Genomic DNA, 19,306 nt, shown 5'->3' on the forward strand with positions numbered 1-19,306 from the left:
CCTTACAGTCCAAGGGACCCTCAACACCACAGTTGAAAAGCATCAGTTTTTTGGCACTTCGCTTTCTTTATGGTCCCATTCTCACATCCATAGTGGATATATCCCAAATATTGAATGAGATGTGTTTATACTAAAATAATATCCATTGTTTACCTGAAATTTAAATTTAGCTGGACATCCTGTATATTTAGTTGCCAAATCTGGCAGCCCTGCCACAAGCATAACTTAAAAGTTGCTTCATTAGTAACAGGAACCTGCCTGTCATCTAGAGTCCATAGAGAAAGCAATACCCCTGATGAAATATTGTCATTTTATATTTCTCTCTTTTCCTTGACAACAAATTGGTCTTCCTTTCTAGGTCTAAGGATGTCAAAAATAAAACCTCATATAAATCGATACCTTATTAGCTGATGAACTTTTCTTTGTTATGATCAGTTTTGTTTTTTTCTGAAGTTATAGGTAGTAAAACAGTCTAGAGGATAGGGGCTGAGAGATACACAAAAATTTCTGCTTCAGAAAATTATGCCAGATCAAGGCACAAGAGTTGGATGTTTGACAAAGAGCCACTGCAACTAGTGTTGTGGTTTTGAACAATGCACTTAGTCTTTACATATTTATTTTCTTCAATATATAATGGGCATAGTACTTAACTCAAAATTTTAGTGAATATGAAATGAGGTCATTTATGTGAAAGTACAACATAAGTGTGAATTTTTACTGAGAGTCAGAAGCTACAACTAGGACCTCAAGGGAAATAATTGTAACATTAGGGCTCATTTTGGCATTTGATAATTTTCTAGGAATTTATCCATTTTATATATCTCTAAACATTTATTAGTGTATAGTATCTAACTGTTCATTAATTGTTGATATTATAATTTTGTGCCTAAAAGACCTAATGGAGACAACCTATTAGAAGCAATAAAATTTTAGCAAAGTTGCTGGATACAACATCAACATGCAAAATCAAAAATATCTCTCTATACCAGCAATAATCAGAAAACTCCAGAAATGTTATATTATATACATAATTTCAATAATAAAGAATCTAAGAGTTAAAGTAACCTAGAATATGTAAAACCTTTATTAAGAAACTCAACAAAGTGTGCTTTTCAAAAAGTTTCATGCATATATAAAATCAACATGTTAAAGATTTGGAACTCATTAATTAGTAAGAGAATCAATGAGGTGTATGGTCATTTCAAAGAGCATGTAAGATGCTGAGGATTTAAAGGCAGTGTAACAGAGAAATATTAGGATTGCTGAATTAGTTATAAAACTGATATCCCAAACACAGGCCATACATCATTGGAGTTAATTCTTTCCTTAGGCACAAAATTATTTGCATCTACTGGACAAAACTCTAGAAAATAACTTGTAACCTCACTAAGTTTGAGAGCTTTTATTAATAGTAAACAATGAGATAAATACATTTCACAGAAATCCTTTTGTGGTCTTTGCCCCCGTGTGACACTGAAAGGATGCAACACTCACCTTTTTGTGGTCTTATTTCCAAGTTTCAAATAATTTTCCTGACACACTTTGAAATTTGGATGAAGGACATAAAAGTTGATATGAATAAAGGGAGTGTCGTTTCATGCTCTTGGATGCGATGAAGTCATAGTTAATAAGATACAGATTTTCTTTAATTCAGTACATAAATACAATGCTATTTTGATCACAATTCTGGTTAGATATTTTAGATAAACTGTTAAACTTGGTGTAAAATTTGTAGAGGGAAATAAAAGTTCATGGCTGTCTGTGTTATTTAAAATGAAGTTATAATATTAAGACCAGCTACAAGGCCAGAGTAATAATAGTGATGTGCTAGTGGTGTAAGATCAGCTAAACAGATAAGTGGAAGAAAATAATGCACTCAGAATGAGACTCATATATCCATGGGAATTTAATAAAGTTTAAAGAAATTACCACAAATCAGTAGAAATTGTTTAGTCAGAGTTTGTTTTTTTTTTTGGGGGGGGGGGGAGGGACGTGGTCTCACCAAATGGAGAAAAATTGGATCCCAACCTAAGCCTACATAAAGGATGACCTCCAGATAGGTTAGGGATTCCCTGGTGGCTCAGACAGTAAAGCATCTGCCTGCAATGCAGGAGACCTGGGTTCCATCCCTCCGCCGGGAAGATCCCCTGGAGAAGGACATGGCAACCCACTCCAGTATTCTTGCCTGGAAAATCCCATTGATGGAAGAAAATGGTGGGTACAGCCCACAGGGTCACAAAGAGTTGGACACTACTGAGCGACTTCACTTTCACTTTCCAGATAGGTTAAACATTAAGTTGGAAGGGAAGAAACATACAGCTGATAGAAGAGAATTTATGAGATAATCTTCACAACTTAGGAATGAGGAAACCAAAAAATTTCAAAAGGCAAAGCCATAAAGCAAAAGATTGCTAAATACAATTATATCACACTTAAAATGCCCCGTATAGCTGAAATGGGAGAATTTTATTACATGTAAATTGTACCGCAATAAATAAGATAATCAGAAATATTGTGGAAATCTACATTTTGGATTGGTTTGTACCAGCAAGACAGTTACTCATATGCTTATCTATGTAAAATCTGCCAGATTCTGACTTTTGGAAAGGATCCACTGAGAACATGATGGAGATGGAAAGAGACTAACAGAAAGCTTCCACTGCTCCACCCCACTGCAGCCCTCCCTCCATGAGCAAGAAGGATTTTTCTTGTACAAAAACCAAGGAAGTCATTGGGAATTGAGCACCTTAAAGAATCCAGGAGATGAAGTGACCTCTTCATAGCTCTGGGAGGCTGTCTAGCTTCATTCATTTGGCACATACATATGGCAGTAACCCTGATCTAGGCATTGTTGTCACGGGGAGAAAGCATCAAACAAACCTGACCCACCCTCTGTACTTAGACAGCTGCCATTCTGTCTCCAGGGCCCTCAGGGAGAAGACCACAGGGAAGATATGTATGGGTGAGAAGGTGAGAAAACAAGAATCTGTGAAAGCCTCATTATGCTCAGGAAAATTAAGGTTTTTTTCATTCATGAAGAACACTATGTACCAAATTAATAGGTGACTAAATGGGAAGAGGCATTTTCAATGCTTAAAACTACAAAGGAATGAATTATTAGCTGGGAATTTCTGTAAATTGGTAAGTCAGTTTCTGTCATAGGAAGACAGGTAAAGAATATGAACAAGCAACTTAAGAGCTCTCAAAGCCAAGTTCTTGAAGGCATATTAAAGATAGTAATCAGAGAAATTCAGGTTCCATTGACAATATTAAATTGGCAATATTAAAACTGGATAATGCTGAGTGTTGCCAGGGAAGCAACTTGGCAAAAAGCTTCATGGGGAGTAGATCGGTACAGCCATTCTGAATAATCTGGCATGATAAAGACAAGTATACATGCATACCATGGTGCAGTAATTTTGCTACTGACAATTTATCCCAAAGAAAATTTCTAGCATTTGTATACTGCAAAATATATAAAGATACTCATTACAGTGATGTGTACAGTGGAGGGAGTTGGTGGCAGTTTGGGTAGAGTAAATACGGAAGATGTGAAGAATACATGGTTTTGGAGCTTTAGGAGGTACATATCTGATGTACACATGGAAGTGTAAGATTGGGTCTTAAAAAGATAGTACTTGGTGTGAAAGAATATGAAAATGAATGAGATCTGTAAAGGTTTACATAGTTTAAAATATATGCCAACAAAAATTACACATTTTGGAGCACTTTAAAATAAAAAGCAATAAATCCAACAGAATGATTACCTTGGAGCTGTGGATTAAGTGGACTAAATGTTAAAACAAGAGTGCATCACAATGATCCATCAATGATTCCACTGTGCCCTGAAGTGTGGAGTATTATTCATTCCACCCTGTCTATTGGATAAACAACTAATAAGTAGAATGAAGTGTAGTGCATCAAAAGAACCTAAGTGTTCATGGCTATTGGTGAAATGTGCCTTGCTTACTCCTTGGCTTTGCTTAAATCCTGCCACTCTTGCCTTCTGGGGTGTGGCCCATCTGAAAGTCTGCTGGGGGCTGATTTTGGGTTTTCATGTGCTCTAAACTCAGAGACCAGCAATTCTGAAGGAAGGAGCAGGGCACAATCACAGCCGTTCTGATCTCTACTTTTGTGCGTGTTCTTAAAATACTGCAAATGTTTTGAATATTTTCTCGGCTGTGAAGTACCATGGTATTTCTGCCTCTCCTCTCCTGTTTATCTAGTAGATCATTTTCATGTTTGTGCTTCTACATTTTTCTAGCATCAAATTGCTTTGATGAAACATTGTTGTATCCTATCTTCATTATGACTCAGCTGGAGGCCCTCTCTTTTGCAGTTGAGAAAACAAAAGCTAAAGACCCCACAGAACTTTCAAAATGTCATATTTCTGGGAAGTGATAAAAATAATACTTCACATCAAGTCTCCTGTCTTCAAACCACACTTCTTGATCTAACACTTAAGGCTGCTTTAATGCAAAGAAATCTTCAGTTCTAACTGAATTTCAAGTAATTGAAAAAAATTAATGAAGTTCTTACAGAACTTTCTTTTGCTATTTATGTAGGAGTTAACTAAGACTTAATTGGTACAGAGTCAGTAGATATGACAACCATGAAAAGGCAATTTTCAGGTGTAAGTCTGGAAGGCAGTGATAAATAATATAATTCCCTGGTCATCCACTACTGTTTGGAAACCATAATGCCTTTTATTGTAATTTCTGAATTTCAAGGAATTTCAACTTGTCCAAATGCATTAGGCTATGAACTGCAAATACTCTATAGTGTCATTCCATATGCAGTTTCCAAAAAATGAATATTTATGGCATTAAACTTTTCAAAATCAGAAAATAGTTTAGGTATGTATGTAATTCAATTTTGCAAAAATAACAGATATGCCAAAACTGATTAAAATAGAACTTACATGCTGAAGAAAAAGCAACAAGAATCTCTTATAAAGTGGCCGATGGGTTTTCTCTAAGTGTCTCTTGGAGGTGAGACCAGGATAACCTCTCTCCTGAACCACACAATGTCTACAACCTCCCAGTGCTCAATTGGCACACAACTATCAGATCTAATTAGAGTTCTCTGGCACTCCCCTTTCACATTTGCATTCAGAATGAAGATATAAACATTGCCTGATTTAGCCCCATCTACATTTCAAACGTTATTTATACAATTCCTCTCCCACCCTAACCTTAACCTCAAGTAAATACATTGTCCTTCTGCCTCCTCAAACTTGCTGTGTTCCCTCTCTGCATATGTACTTCCCTTGAATGGAATGTTCTGGAATGTTCTTCAACCCCCTTCATCAGTTTATTTCTTTTTATTTTTTAAAAACTTTTTATTTTGTATTGTGGTATAGCTGATTAACGAACAGTGTTGTGATAGTTTCAGGTGAACAGCGAAGGGAATACATGTATCCATTCTCCCCCAAGCTCCCCTCCCATCCAGGCTGCCACATACCATTGAGCAGAGTTCCATGTGCTATACAGTAGGTCCTTGTTGGTTATCCATTTTAAATATAGCAGTGTGTGCTTGTCCATCTCGAACTTCCTACCTATCCCTTTCCCCTGTTCTACCCACTGGCAACCATAAGTTTGTTCTTTAAGTCAATGAGTCTCTTTCTGTTCTGTAAGTTCATTTGTATCATTTCTTTTTATGTTTTACATGTATGGGCTGTCATATGATATTTCTCCTGCTGTGTCTGACTTATTTCTCTCAATATGACACTCTTTAGGTCCATCCATGTTGCTGACAATGGCATTATTTCATTGTTTTTAATGGCTAAGTAATATTTCATTGCATATGTGTACCACATATCCAGTTCTCTGTTGATGAACATGCAGATTGCTTCCATGTCTTGGGGCGCATGTATCCTTTTGGATCATGAGTTTCTCTGGATTTATGCCCAGGATTGCGATTGCAGGATCATATGATCGCTCTATTTTTAGTTTTGTAAGGAAACTCCATACTGTTCTCCATAGTGGCTGTACCAGTTTACATCTCCACCAGCGTTGTAGGAGGGTTCCCTTCTCTCCACACCCTCTCTAGCATTTGTTGTTTGTGGATTTTTTGATGATGGCCATTCTGGCTGGTGTGAGGTGGTATCTCATTGTAGTTTTGATTTGCAGTTCTCTAATAATTAGCAATGTTGAACATCTTTTCATGTGCCTATCCTATTGGCCTCTCTTCAGTTTAATTCTTAGTCCTTCTTCAATCCCAGATCAGAAATCATTTCCTCAAGAAATCTTCTGGACCCCCAGTTCAAGTCAAATCCTTTTTATATCAACTCTCAGAGATCTTTCTCCTTTGGATCACATATGTGGCTGGTAGTTATACATTTATTAATGTGATTATTTGCTTAATTTTTGTCCTGTCTTCTCCAAGAGACTAAAACTTTCATAAGAATTGTTTGTTGACATGATATTTTATTTTCTTCATCATTTTCTTATCCAGTATCTAACTCCCTCTTGTTTGGGGGTGGAGGGTGCTTTGGCCATTTATTTTGTGTACCGATCTTGTGTTTGGGGAGGTCTTCATCTTATCAGCCCACAGTTTAGGTGGCAGAGCCCATTACCTTAATTTTCTAGCCATTGTGCTTTGCAGCCAAACACAAACACACGACCCAGGCTGTGACATGCAGCCTGCCAGGGCACAGTCCAAAAGAGGCTGGTTGTCTCCAGTCCTGGAACTGGAACCATCAGTGCAAACTGTGCTGTTGTGCCAGGTGGTAGCCCTGGTGGTGGCACAATTTTGTGTCTTGTTTTGAAGATTGTTCTTGGAAGAATTATCCATCGTCCCTGCTTCTGGGGCTTTCCCAGAGATTCTGAAACTTATATCCTCTTAATGAAGAGGTTTTCTTTCTGCTTTAATGACTAAGAGCAATTTCTTTGGTTTGCAGCTGAGAACCTCAAGATGAATGAATAGTGGAATATCTTTGCCGCCAATACAAATTGGATGTTTTAATGTCTATGCTGTCCTATGAAGTTATTGCAAAAGGGACTTAAATTATAGAAGTAATCTGAGTGTTATCTCGAGGCTTGTTATGGCTCAGTATATTTCAACTGTAGGAGGCTACAAAAATGATCTTAAATTCATGTAAATATATGCATTGCCTTCCTATTGTTTAAAATCTTCTGACAAATGTTTTGGAGTTCTTTATGATCAATTTCAGAATAATTCAGCTCTTAATGCTTTCTGTTCGCTGTTTTATTGTACATCAAGGCAAAATGTTAGATATTTATGTGTCAGGATTTGTAAGTACTTCATCCATTGTTCACTTTCACTTTTCACTTTCATGCGCTGGAGAAGGAAATGGCAACCCACTCCAGTGTTCTTGCCTGGAGAATCCCAGGGACGGGGGAACCTGGTGGGCTGCTGTCTATGGGGTCGTACAGAGTCAGACACGACTGAAGTGACTCAGCAGCAGCAGCAGCATCCATTGTTCTATACTGAGAAAAGATATTGCAGGCTAAACAATACTGAAAAAAGAGATCTATACTGTGATTCTTTGAATCACACAGAAAATATTTCATGAACATATATATTTTGTAAGAAGAGAGCAATCATGACTACATATTTTTCTGGTCATGAACTCTGAATCCTGAATGAAAGTCCTAGAAGCTTAAAATACAATATAGTTTGCTTTTTGTTAAATATATTAACTGGGGTAACAGAAACAGTAATCTAACAGTTTAATTGTCCTTTCCTTGAATCATTTACCAATGGACCCACCTCATACTCACAGCAGAGGCTTTCAAGCTCAAATGTCACTGAGTCACACAAATGTGAGACATAACTGTTAAAAGACAGTTGAGAGTCATGGGGACGGTGAAGGACTGGCATGTTCATGCTGTTAAAAGATAAACAGGCATATTGAAATTTTTGAGCTAATTTGAGCAAAAATTGACTTGAATTGGACAGTTCCAAATCAGAAGTATGTAGGAATGATCCACAAATAAGAGCTCGGGGAGAAGCTTTTATAGAGAAAAAGCAGATGCAAAGTAGGGAAATTATTTATTGGCTATAACTTAAAGCCAAGTTGACTATGATTAGTTGTCCTCAGTATTTTGATTTTGTAATCTTGAGACAGTTATAGACTGAGGTTTTGGTTCACTTACAGATGGTGCCACAGCATTAAAGCCACATTAGTCTAATGCCCTCCTTGCTTATTAGTTTAACCATTCCACCCTTTGGTCATCCTCTTATACATGAGAGATTGACCAAATATTGGTGTTAGCCCACTCTCAGTTACCATCAGAGTTAGGGTCCTCCTTGTCTCATTGTGAAACTTTAAGGTTAAATTGCCAGATCATGAAAGAATCGTTCTTGCTGTTCATCTCACTGTTTGTCTTGTTTCTGTTTCTCCAAGTGCAGTAACTCCATTTGATGTGCTTCTAAGGGCTGCAAACATGCATTTAAGACCTTCGAGAGAATATAGCACACCAGGGAGACTACAATGATAACTATTAGGAGGATAATGCCAAAAGACTGAATGTATTCCTTAGCCAGAGCCCCCATGAATTAAATCAACCAGTATCAAATAAATCAGAGAATGTACCTGAAGGCGAATCAACTTGTTTTAGCCAAGTGGCTTGTTTGCTAATTTCCTGTATTTGCTATAATACCACAAGTGTATATCCAGGTACAGTAAGAGATATTTACTATGGCACAGATTCTTCTTAGTTCTGTAATTTTATTATCTAAACCATCTTAGCAAGATAGTTCAGGGACTTTTATTGTGCAGCTATGACCTTAGCAGTAGATTCAGTGAAAGATACCAGAGATAAGGAGCCTTATCTTCCTGTACAATAACAGAGAGAAAAGGCAAGTAGCAAAAAGGCCAAGAAAAGAAAGCTTTCATCTAGAGATTAAGATCTTGACCCATGAACTTGGGGGAACTGTCCACCTTAAGATGCCAATGGCTTCTATAGAGAAATCTCCCTAGTCAACTTGAACTTACATCTCCAGCTGGTTCCAAGAGCATGGTGTAGCTCTTTTTTAACTGGAGGATGTGAACCAAAGGTTCAAGTCCTTGAAGGTGCTCTGGGTCTGATCCTAGACCCAGACTGGTTTTAAAATCACACTCAGTTTGACACCACTGGTTTTCAGACCCAGTCTGGGAAAAGAGGTGCTCAAATAAAGTCAGAAAATACAGCATGCAAAAACCATGGAGCTAAGATCATAGGACTTAACCAACATCTTCAGAGGCAGCAAGGAATTTGAGAGCTCAAGGGCCTCAACAGGTACCTGCAACCTTCCCCTTTCTAGCCTTTCTAGGGGCGCTCAAGGGGAAGGTTATCTTACATAAGATTTATACCTCTTTGTGTCTCTGCTTCTGTCTGCTGTAGCCACTGCTCCTGTCACTTCTAGAATGCTGTGTAAAACATGCCCTGCTGTGTTGTCAGCACTGGCTGCATTGCTGCTGCTGCTAAGTCACTTCATTCGTGTCCGACTCTGTGCGACCCCATAGACGGCAGCCCACCAGGCTCCCCCGTCCCTGGGATTCTCCAGGCAAGAACACCGGAGTGGGTTGCCATTTCCTTCTCCAATGCATGAAAGGGAAAAGTGAAACTGAAGCCGCTCAGTCGTGTCCAACTCTTAGCCACCCCATGGACTGTAGCCCACCAGGCTCCTCCATCCATGGGATTTTCCAGGCGAGAGTACTGGAGTGGGGTGCCACTGCCTTCTCCGGGCTGCAGTGCTACCAGTACTCTATCCTGGTCACCCATCTAGTGCCCTTGGCTCACCCTTGACCTCTCAAGCTCCTTGTGGTTGTTTTCTCTCTACGAGTCCAGGACTATGAATCTTCACCAACTTTCTGATGAATCTCACATGCTCATCCCGTTATCTGGCCAATCGGAAATCAGTTCAGTTCAGTCCAGTCACTCAGTCATGTCTGACTCTTTCTGACCCCGTGGACTGCTGCACGCCAGGCGTCCCTGTCCATCACCAACTCCCACAGCTTGCTCAAACTCATGTCCATCGAGTCGGTGATGCCATCCAACCATCGCATCCTCTGTGCTTTATTGTGTCCTGTTCCTCATTTTTAGTGCCAGTAGGAGGGGATTCTACGTCGAAGTCTTAACTTCTCAGTAATATGGTTTATTTAGGCTTATTCACCCTCCCCCACGAGAGGGCTGGTTTGGATAAATTGAAGTTCATGCTTCAAGTCTGTGGAAGTCTTCCTACTGTTCTAACACAGAGACTCTGAAACTGTCTTGTCTTACAGGTGAGGCCCATAGCTAGGAATGGACCGATTGGCTACCCAATATCTCTATCTCAGCAGGGTCTTCCTGGTCTGTGCTTATTTCAGCATAGACAAGAATATTTAGGATTACTGTATACACTGTGTAAAGAGACATTGTTATTTAGTTGCTCAGTTGTGTCTGACTCTGCAACCACATGGGCTGTAGCCCACCAGGCTCCTCTGTCTTTGGGATTTCCCAGGCAAGAATACTGGAGTGGGTTGCCATTTCCTTCTCTAGGGGATCTTCCTAACCCAGGGATTGAACCTGCATCTCCTGCATTGACAGGTGGATGCTTTATCACTGAGCCACCAGGGAAGCATAAAGAGACCTCCTGATGATGATAATCTAAGAGCATAGTGTTATTGCTTACAGGGTTTATTAAGCTTTGTTCATGGGTGAGGGGGAACTACATTAACGATCTGATAGGAAAAAAAAAAAAAATTACACAGTGCCAGAAGCCAGCTTGAGTTTTCTCCCTGCATAATGAATTTCTAAGAGACTTCTCTAACTTCTCAACAAAAACATTCAGTCCATAAAGATTATCAGTAAGAATAAACTACTGATACATGCTCTTGTTCCTTTTGTCCTGATAACAGAACCTCACACAAGCTGCTTTGCAGCTTGCTCTTCCAGTGTGAAGTGTCTAAAAAAAGAAAAGAGGATGAACTAGAGAACATTGCAGACAATAGTCACTTGGAGTGAAGTGTACCAAGGCATTGAAGGCTTGGGATGAAGGAGGAAAAGTGTTGTGGTTCTGGGAAAGCACTGCCTTCAACTCCATCTGTGGAGAGATGTGTGCCACCAAACAGCTGGGATCAACCTCTCACACCAGGAGAAAATGCTGCTGGTCTTCAAATCATAGGGAGAAAAGGGACTTTGCTGGACTTTGGGGTCTTTCATTTCAAAGCTGGAAAGTTCATAAAACAACTGCTAGCATTTTTCTAACCTCTGTCCACGTCAGGACTGAGAGTTGTTTTGTTTTGGATCATGATAAAATAAGACAACTTCTAGTTTCTCAGTCACTGACTGTCATTTATGATGCCAAATGTTTTCTGGGTTTTGGTCCTTTATCATGGTGAACCCGAGTTACAAGCTACAATTGAAGCTAAAGCGTTCCTTCTGAAAGCCAAAACCATATATTGTAGATGGCTATGCTTGACTGTTTTTTTGATAGTGTCTAACTTATGTCTAAAAAAAATTGACATTCAACCTAAATGTCTGTGTTGTGTCTATTGAAACATCTTTATTCTTTTACAAGGTTTGCCTGGCTTTTATTGTTATACTTTCGTTATGATGGCAGAGATATTAAGAGAATGGCTATAGTTTCTACATTTACACTATCTTTTTTAACCTTCTTGTTTATATACATGAGTTTTCATAATGTGATGGTTTCTCTTTTTCTTTTTCATGTGTCTACTCAGCTAAGCACATCCCCAGTTTCTCAAACACTAATCTGCTTATTGCTCTGAAGGGAATTTGCAGTTGTAATTGAAATCCTTATTCTGTTGGCTTTCACTATGGGAGATTATCCTGGATAATCTAGGACCTGATTAAAGCAGTTGGAAGGTCTTAGAAGCAGGGGTTACACTCCTCAGCCCTGCTTCTAAGGTTTTTCAACTGCTTTTTAACTGTTTGTGTGTTGAGAGAGAAAAAAATGTCTACTTGCATTTTAAAATTGTTTTCCAGCTTTACTGAGATACGACTTTTGTATAACACGGTGTAGGTTTAAGGCATACAATATGGTGATTTCATTTTGTTTTTGCTTTTTTTGGTTGTCTGGGTCTTCGTTGTTGCGCGTGGGCTTTCTCTGGTTGTGGTGTGCCGGCTTCTCAGTGTGCTGGTTTCTCTTGTTGTGGAACATGGGCTCTAGGAGCTCAGCCTTCAGTAGTTGGAGCTCTCAGGTTCTAGAGTGTGGGCTCAGTAGCTGTGGCACGTGGGCTCAGCTTTCTCTCGGCATATGGAATCTTCCTGGAGCAGGGATTGAACCCCTGTTCCCCACATTGTCAGGTGAACTCTCAACCATTGGACTACCAGGAAGTCCATGATGATTTGATATACGTATATATTACAAAATGATGACCACAATAAGGTTAGTTAACACATCCAGCACCTCCAATAGCTAGTTTTTTTGTTAACTATAGTTACCATGCTTTACATTAGATCCCAAGAATGTATTCTACTCATGCTGCTGCTGCTAAGTTGCTTCAGTCATGTCTGACTCTGTGCGACCCCATACACGGCAGCCCACCAGGCTCCCCTGTCCCTGGAATTCTCCAGGCAAGAGCACTGGAGTGGGTTGCCATTTCCTTCTCCAAAGCATGAAAGTGAAAAGTGAAAGTGAAGTCTCTCAGTCGTGTCCGATTCTTCGCGACCCCATGGACTGCAGCCCACCAGGGTCCTCCGCCTATGGGATTTTCTGGAAGTTTCTACCCTTTGACCACCTTAATTCATTCCCCATCCCCTGCTCCTGGCAACAACTAATAATACACTCTGTTTCTATGAATTCAGTGTTTTTAGATTTCATATATAAGAGAGATCATAGAGTATTTGTCATTCTTTTTTCATTTAGCTTGAAGCTCTCTGGTTTTATTCGTGTTATTGCAAATGGCAGTATTTCCTTATTTTTTAATGACTGAATAATATTCATTTGTATGTGTATGTGTAAAGAAAAGAGATAACAATTGATGGCAAGGATGTGGAAAAAGAACTCTTATGTACTGTTGGTGGGAAGGTAAATTATCTATCTATATATCTACTTTCTTTATCCAAGACACATAGACTCTTTAAGTTGTTTTCATGTCTTGGCTATTGGGAGTAATGCTGCAATGAACATGAGAATGCAGAGATATCTTTGAGATCATGGTTTCCTTTCTTTGAGTATATAACCAGAAGTGGGATTGCTGGATTATAGGGTAGTTCTATTTTTAATTTTTTTTGGAGAAAGTTCCATGCTGTTTTCTGTAGTGGCTGCACCAATTTACACCCCACCTTTTCCAGATACATAATTGGCAAATATTTTCTCCCATTCCATAGGTTGCCTTTTAATTTTTGTTAATGGATTGAGTGATCAGTGGGGCTGAGAGCTGTGCCTTGAAGATGTGAAGGTCTCATCCTGGGCTTCATTATTAAGTAAACTGCTGGCTGCATCCTACTATTGGGGTGATGTAATAATTTGTGGGGTAGGACTATAGATATATCCTGTTTCTCACCAAACTCACTCACTACCTTTATTTCCCAAGAGTAATCTATCAGTCTTACCTAAATAAATTTTTATTATGATAGTTGCATATAATTTTATGATTGGATCTTTCCAGATTTATTGGTCAGTATTCTATAGTTGGAAAGTGAAAGTGAAGTCGCTCAGTCATGTCCGACTCTTTGCGACTCGTGGACTGTAGCCCACCAAGCTCCTCCGTCCATGGGATTCTCCAGGCAAGAGTACTGGAGTGGGTTGCCATTTCCAAAGATCTCTCTATATCACTTATTTATTTATTTAGTTATTGATCACCTACTTATTGTCAATATGGCTTCTTGTTTTATTCAGTGGGTTATAATGTATTATGGTCCTTGTTTATTTTGATGCTTAAATTAACTTGCCCAGTGTGAACCCCTTGGAGCTGCCTCCATGCATCCTTTTGACATGTCCTCAGTTTTAAAAAACTTTTACAGGTGTAATTCATTTTTAGCAGTTCCTTACTTCCTGGCACGAAATGTTCAGGTTCTTTTTGTACCTCCCCAGTGCTGACCCTGCAATCTGTCATTTCTCTAGGAATACCTGATTCCTTTTAATAGAGAATGGTATTTTGGGATACAGATCTGGGTGTCAGGTGTGCTAATTTCTCCTGGAGTGTAATTGCTTTTGGGTTTCTAGGACCTTTCAGTGGACAGAGCTGGGAAAAAATTAAATACCTCTTAAACCTGATGCTGGGAAGGATTGAAGGCAGGAGGAAAAGGGGACAACAGAGGATGATATGGTTGGATGGCGTCACTGATTCAATGGATATGAATTTGACCAAACTCTGGGAGACAGTGAAAGACAAGGAAGCCTGACATGCTGCAGTTCATGGAGTCACAAAGAGTCAGACATGACTGAGTGAGCAACAACAAACTGAATATTAAGTCTCGTTTTAGAACCTAGCTACAATGAGGCTTTTTAAGTGTGTCTTGATCATGGCATCCGGTCCCATCACTTCATGGGAAATAGATGGGGAAACAGTGTCAGACTTTATTTTTCTGGGCTCCAAAATCACTGCAGATGGTGACCGCAGCCATGAAATTAAAAGACGCTTACTCCTTGGAAGGAAAGTTATGACCAACCTAGATAGCATATTCAAAAGCAGAGACATTACTTTGCCAACAAAGGTCCATCTAGTCAAGGCTATGGTTTTTCCTGTGGTCATGTATGGATGTGAGAGTTGGACTGTGAAGAAGGCTGAGCACCGAAGAATTGATGCTTTTGAACTGTGGTGTTGGAGAAGACTCTTGAGAGTCCCTTGGACTGCAAGGAGATTCAACCAGTCCATTCTGAAGGAGATCAGCCCTGGGATTTCTTTGGAAGGAATGATGTTAAAGCTAAAACTCCAGTACTTTGGCCACCTGATGCGAAGAGTTGACTCATTGGAAAAGACTCTGATGCTGGGAGGGATTGGGGGCAAGAGGAGAAGGGGATAACAGAGGATGAGATGGCTGGATGGCATCACTGAATTGATGGACGTGAGTCTGAGTGAACTCTGGGAGTTGGTGATGGACAGGGAGGCCTGGCGTGCTGCGATTCATGGGGTTGCAAAGAGTTGGACACAACTGAGCAACTGATCTGATCTGATCTGAGCTGAATAAAATTTGTTTTCTTATTCTTTTGCATTTCATTACATATTTCTACTTCCTCATTTGTGAAGTTGCTCAGTCATGTCTGAATCTTTGTGACCCCATGGACTGTAACCTACCAGGTTCCTCTGTCCATGGCATTATCCAGGCAAGAGTACTGGAGTAGGTTGGCATTTCTGTCTCCAGGGGACTTCCTCATTTACTAGCACTTTATTTCCTTGGGTTTTCTCAGCCTTCCAGAATCAAGTGAAAGTTTTAAATTTGATTTTCAAGGTAGATTCTCAAAAATGAAGGTGTTTCCCTGATACATGACTTTAGGAGTCCCAATTTACATTGTCGATGCCTTATGCATTAGTTCATCTTTTCAAAGCACTCACAAGTTGATAAATATATAACTGACCATAGTATTTGAGTAAAGATTTGGGGAACTGGTAAAAAAAATTTAGTGGATGATGTTTTCATTATTTGGATTCTGTTTCAAAAGTCTAGTGAAAGTAGCCTTTTCTTACAAGTTTATTGTAATTTGATTTACTCTAATACCAGCCTTCCTCACACACATTCTTAGGTGTTAAACATCTAGCAGTGGACATGTAGTTACTATTGTTGCCTCAAATCCTCCTCTGACCTGTTACTTCTTTGGTGGGTTAAACCACGTTTGAAAGTTTTTAAAAGCCTCACAAATGTTATATTGCAGACAACATGCCTCAGACAGTTGTTTTGGTTATAGAGTAAAAATGTTTTTGCAAGAAGAATAAAATTCATTAAGGCCAGGGCACTTATGGTTTTGATTTAGCTGGGATTTATTTTTTTCTATTACTTCTTTCTTTACACATCAAGGGAGAAATTTGATACTGCACATAAGAGCAAGTTCCACATGGGAGATTTGTTTCTGGTACTTTAAACCCTGGGAAAATAAATCCCTATTTTTATTTGTTGTACTTGAGTCTATAATAGAAGAATATCATATAATTTACAATCCTAAATATTTCTTCTTATCTTGAATTTATCTGTCTTATATAAATTAGTTAGCTCTTAAATATCTTCCATGAGTTACTTTTCTTTAGCTGCTGGATCCAAGCCATCCATGGGAAATACCATCCAAGAAACGGCCAGGGAACAAAACCACAAAAAGTCTTGCTTCCCCTTTAGGGTTGTCCTTTCCATTCATCCCAATTCATTTTATCAGGAAAGAATTATGACAGCTTGATAATAGAATCTAAAGATATATAAAGAACTATAAAACAATTATACTCTAAGGAAGTTTACAAAATTAATTTTTATTTTTTAAATTTGCAAATTATCATAATCATTATGATTTGATGAAACCAAAGAACAGGGATTTGTTCAATAGGAGAAAAAAAATGCTTGAAGTAAATGTGTCCAAATATCTTTGATGTATTAAATAGAAATACACATGTATATATGTAGATATATTAAAAATATTTCTGTCACTTAGAATTCATAAATACAGAGGTGAATTATTTTTTTGGTAACTTTAATATCAAGGGCAACTTTTTATGTAGGAGATCAGCTATGCATATCAGAGGTGGTTTCTAAGATTCTAGAACACATTTCTAAATCATTGTATAGCATAATAAGGTCAGAATTGCTACCAGAAGATGATGTCCTTCATTCTACTAAATACTGAATAAACAAACATGATAAATTGTAATTTAGAAAAGAAAATGTGAGGTTTGAAACTAGAAAAGCCATGCTTCTTTGAACCTCAAACAAAGTAATGCAAACTGTTGCATTCAGATGAAATGGCAGAGAATGGATTGTTTCTGTAGAAATAAAGCCCTAACCAGTCCTTCAAGGGGGTGTCAATGACAGGGGTGACTCATCCCAGTGCTCCAGAGACAGATGTGCAGCTGAACAGAACAAGAGTGGTTTATCTTAGACAAGGACAGAAACAGCAGAGCCTCATGCCAATTTTTGCAAATTAATTATTTGGAAAGAGAAACAGCATATCACTTTAGCCATTTACTGAAATGTGCAGGAGACCTCCATGGAGCCTCCCTCTTCATCTGATCTCAGGAACACACAGCATGACTCTTCAAAGTACCCAGCTTCCTGCCAGGCTGATTCTGGCCAACAACCCAGGGGGCGTCGCTGTGAAAGAAAACCCTTATGTTTCATCTTCAAGGCTGAGGGTGGAATGTGATGATATTCAAGGGAAAACTGCAGGTAGAAACGCACTTTCTCTGAGGAAAGAAAATCACAAAGTATCAGTGCAATTACAGTTAGTTTTTGTCATAACTGATAAGCTACTGCAAACAAAGAGCAAGGACTCTCTAAGACTCCAAATGACTATGTTGAACTTGAAAATGTGCATTTGTGTGTGATTTGATCATACGTTTAAAAGAAAATTGTGTATTAATTTTTAGATTTTTTTTTCTTTCACCACAAGATGCATTTAGTTGGTCTGAGGTAAATTTTTCTTTGGAAATTCTGCTGGGTGGAGACAGCATAACAATGGGTTTTTGAATGTATTAAAATTTGTAACAGATATATGCTATTTTAACTTATCTAGCATCTCTCTCCATTCTACAGAAAAAAAATATGCCAATTTTCCTTTGGGAAACTAGATTTCCTATTCTCTGGCCAAGTGTCCTGATGAGACTCTAGAGTGTGAAAACTGTGACCCTGATTTTCCAAGGTGTTATGTTTATTTTACAGAAAGGCACCCAACCTAAGTGGACCGATCAAAGTGAATTATTTAGGTTCTAAACTGAGCTTTCTAAAAGAGATGCTGTTTATTTTCTGCTAAACTTGAACATGAAAGGTATGGGTTAGCTGTCTTGCTTCACTGTGGAACCTGAGAATAAGCCATCCCATTAGGGGATCAGGTGGAGAGAAGGAGAAATTTCTTATGGTGACATAGTTCAAGCCTTAGGCTCAAGTCATATATGAATTTTTATGTGATCCAATACATTCTTTCATTTGACAAATTAGCATGAGTAAGATGTCTGTTATGCAACAAAAGATGATTTGACTAATATTGTAACTGAATAAGATTCAGGCTCCTATTCTAATGCCCTGTTGAATACAATCAAGTGTTTATATGGAAAAACTAAAAGAAAAATTATCCTGTTGCTGTGCCTCAGAAACTGAAAAGTTCACACAAACACACGATTGCATTGAATGTTGGTACCTGCAAAAATGAAACTGAAAGATCCGAAGAGGGTATTGATTGGAGCATTTATGGGATACTTCTCTTGCAAAACAAGTTTAATAAAAGATAATGTCTAGTCAAGGCTATGGTTTTTCCTGTGGTCATGTATGGATGTGAGAGTTGGACTGTGAAGAAGGCTGAGCGCTGAAGAATTGATGCTTTTGAACTGTGGTGTTGGAGAAGACTCTTGAGAGTCCCATGGACTGCAAGGAGATCCAACCAGTCCATTCTGAAGGAGATCAGCCCTGGGATTTCTTTGGAGGGAATGATGCTGAAGCTGAAACTCCAGTACTTTGGCCACCTCATGTGAAGAGTTGACTCATTGGAAAAGACTCTGATGCAGGGAGGGATTGGGGGCAAGAGGAGAAGGGGACGACAGAGGATGAGATGGCTGGATGGCATCACGGACTCGATGGACGTGAGTCTCAGTGAACTCCGGGAGTTGGTGATGGACAGGGAGGCCTGGTGTGCTGTGATTCATGGGGTCGCAAAGAGTCGAACATGACTGAGCAACTGATCTGATCTGAATGTTAATTAAAATATTAAATGTGAGAAAGTATTATGTTCCACTTTTTAGAGCTTTCCCCTTCTCTTATTTGTAATTCTTATTCCAAGATCCTTAGTAAAATAATTGTTTATAGTTTAATATCCCTAAATTGTGAAAGGCTGAATAAATGCCTGCAAATGTAGGTGCAGAGAAATTTCCCCCCTTTCCCTTTTATTAATAGGTTCCTTGGCTGGTCTAATAATTAGATTGACATTGTACAGATTAATGGGTTGGAAATAAATTTAATTTCATATGTACTGGATCCCCAAAGATTTGAGACTCAAGAGCAAGCTGGGTGGTTGAGAATTATATGCCACACTGAGCTAAGGAATGGAGTAGGAGTCTGGAGCTTCAAAGGGGAGGAGGGGAATTCACAGGAGAATCAGAAGAGCCAGTGTTTGGTAATTAGGTGTTTGCCTTGCCTGTGTTTGATCTTTTGGAATTTTCTTTGGTAATAACCATCTTTCTGGGCCAGGCCTTCCATCTAAATTCTCTTATTATTATTATTTT

Source organism: Bos indicus x Bos taurus, chromosome 7 (genome assembly GCF_003369695.1).
Source record: "Bos indicus x Bos taurus breed Angus x Brahman F1 hybrid chromosome 7, Bos_hybrid_MaternalHap_v2.0, whole genome shotgun sequence".
NCBI classification, from domain to species: Eukaryota; Metazoa; Chordata; class Mammalia; order Artiodactyla; family Bovidae; genus Bos; species Bos indicus x Bos taurus.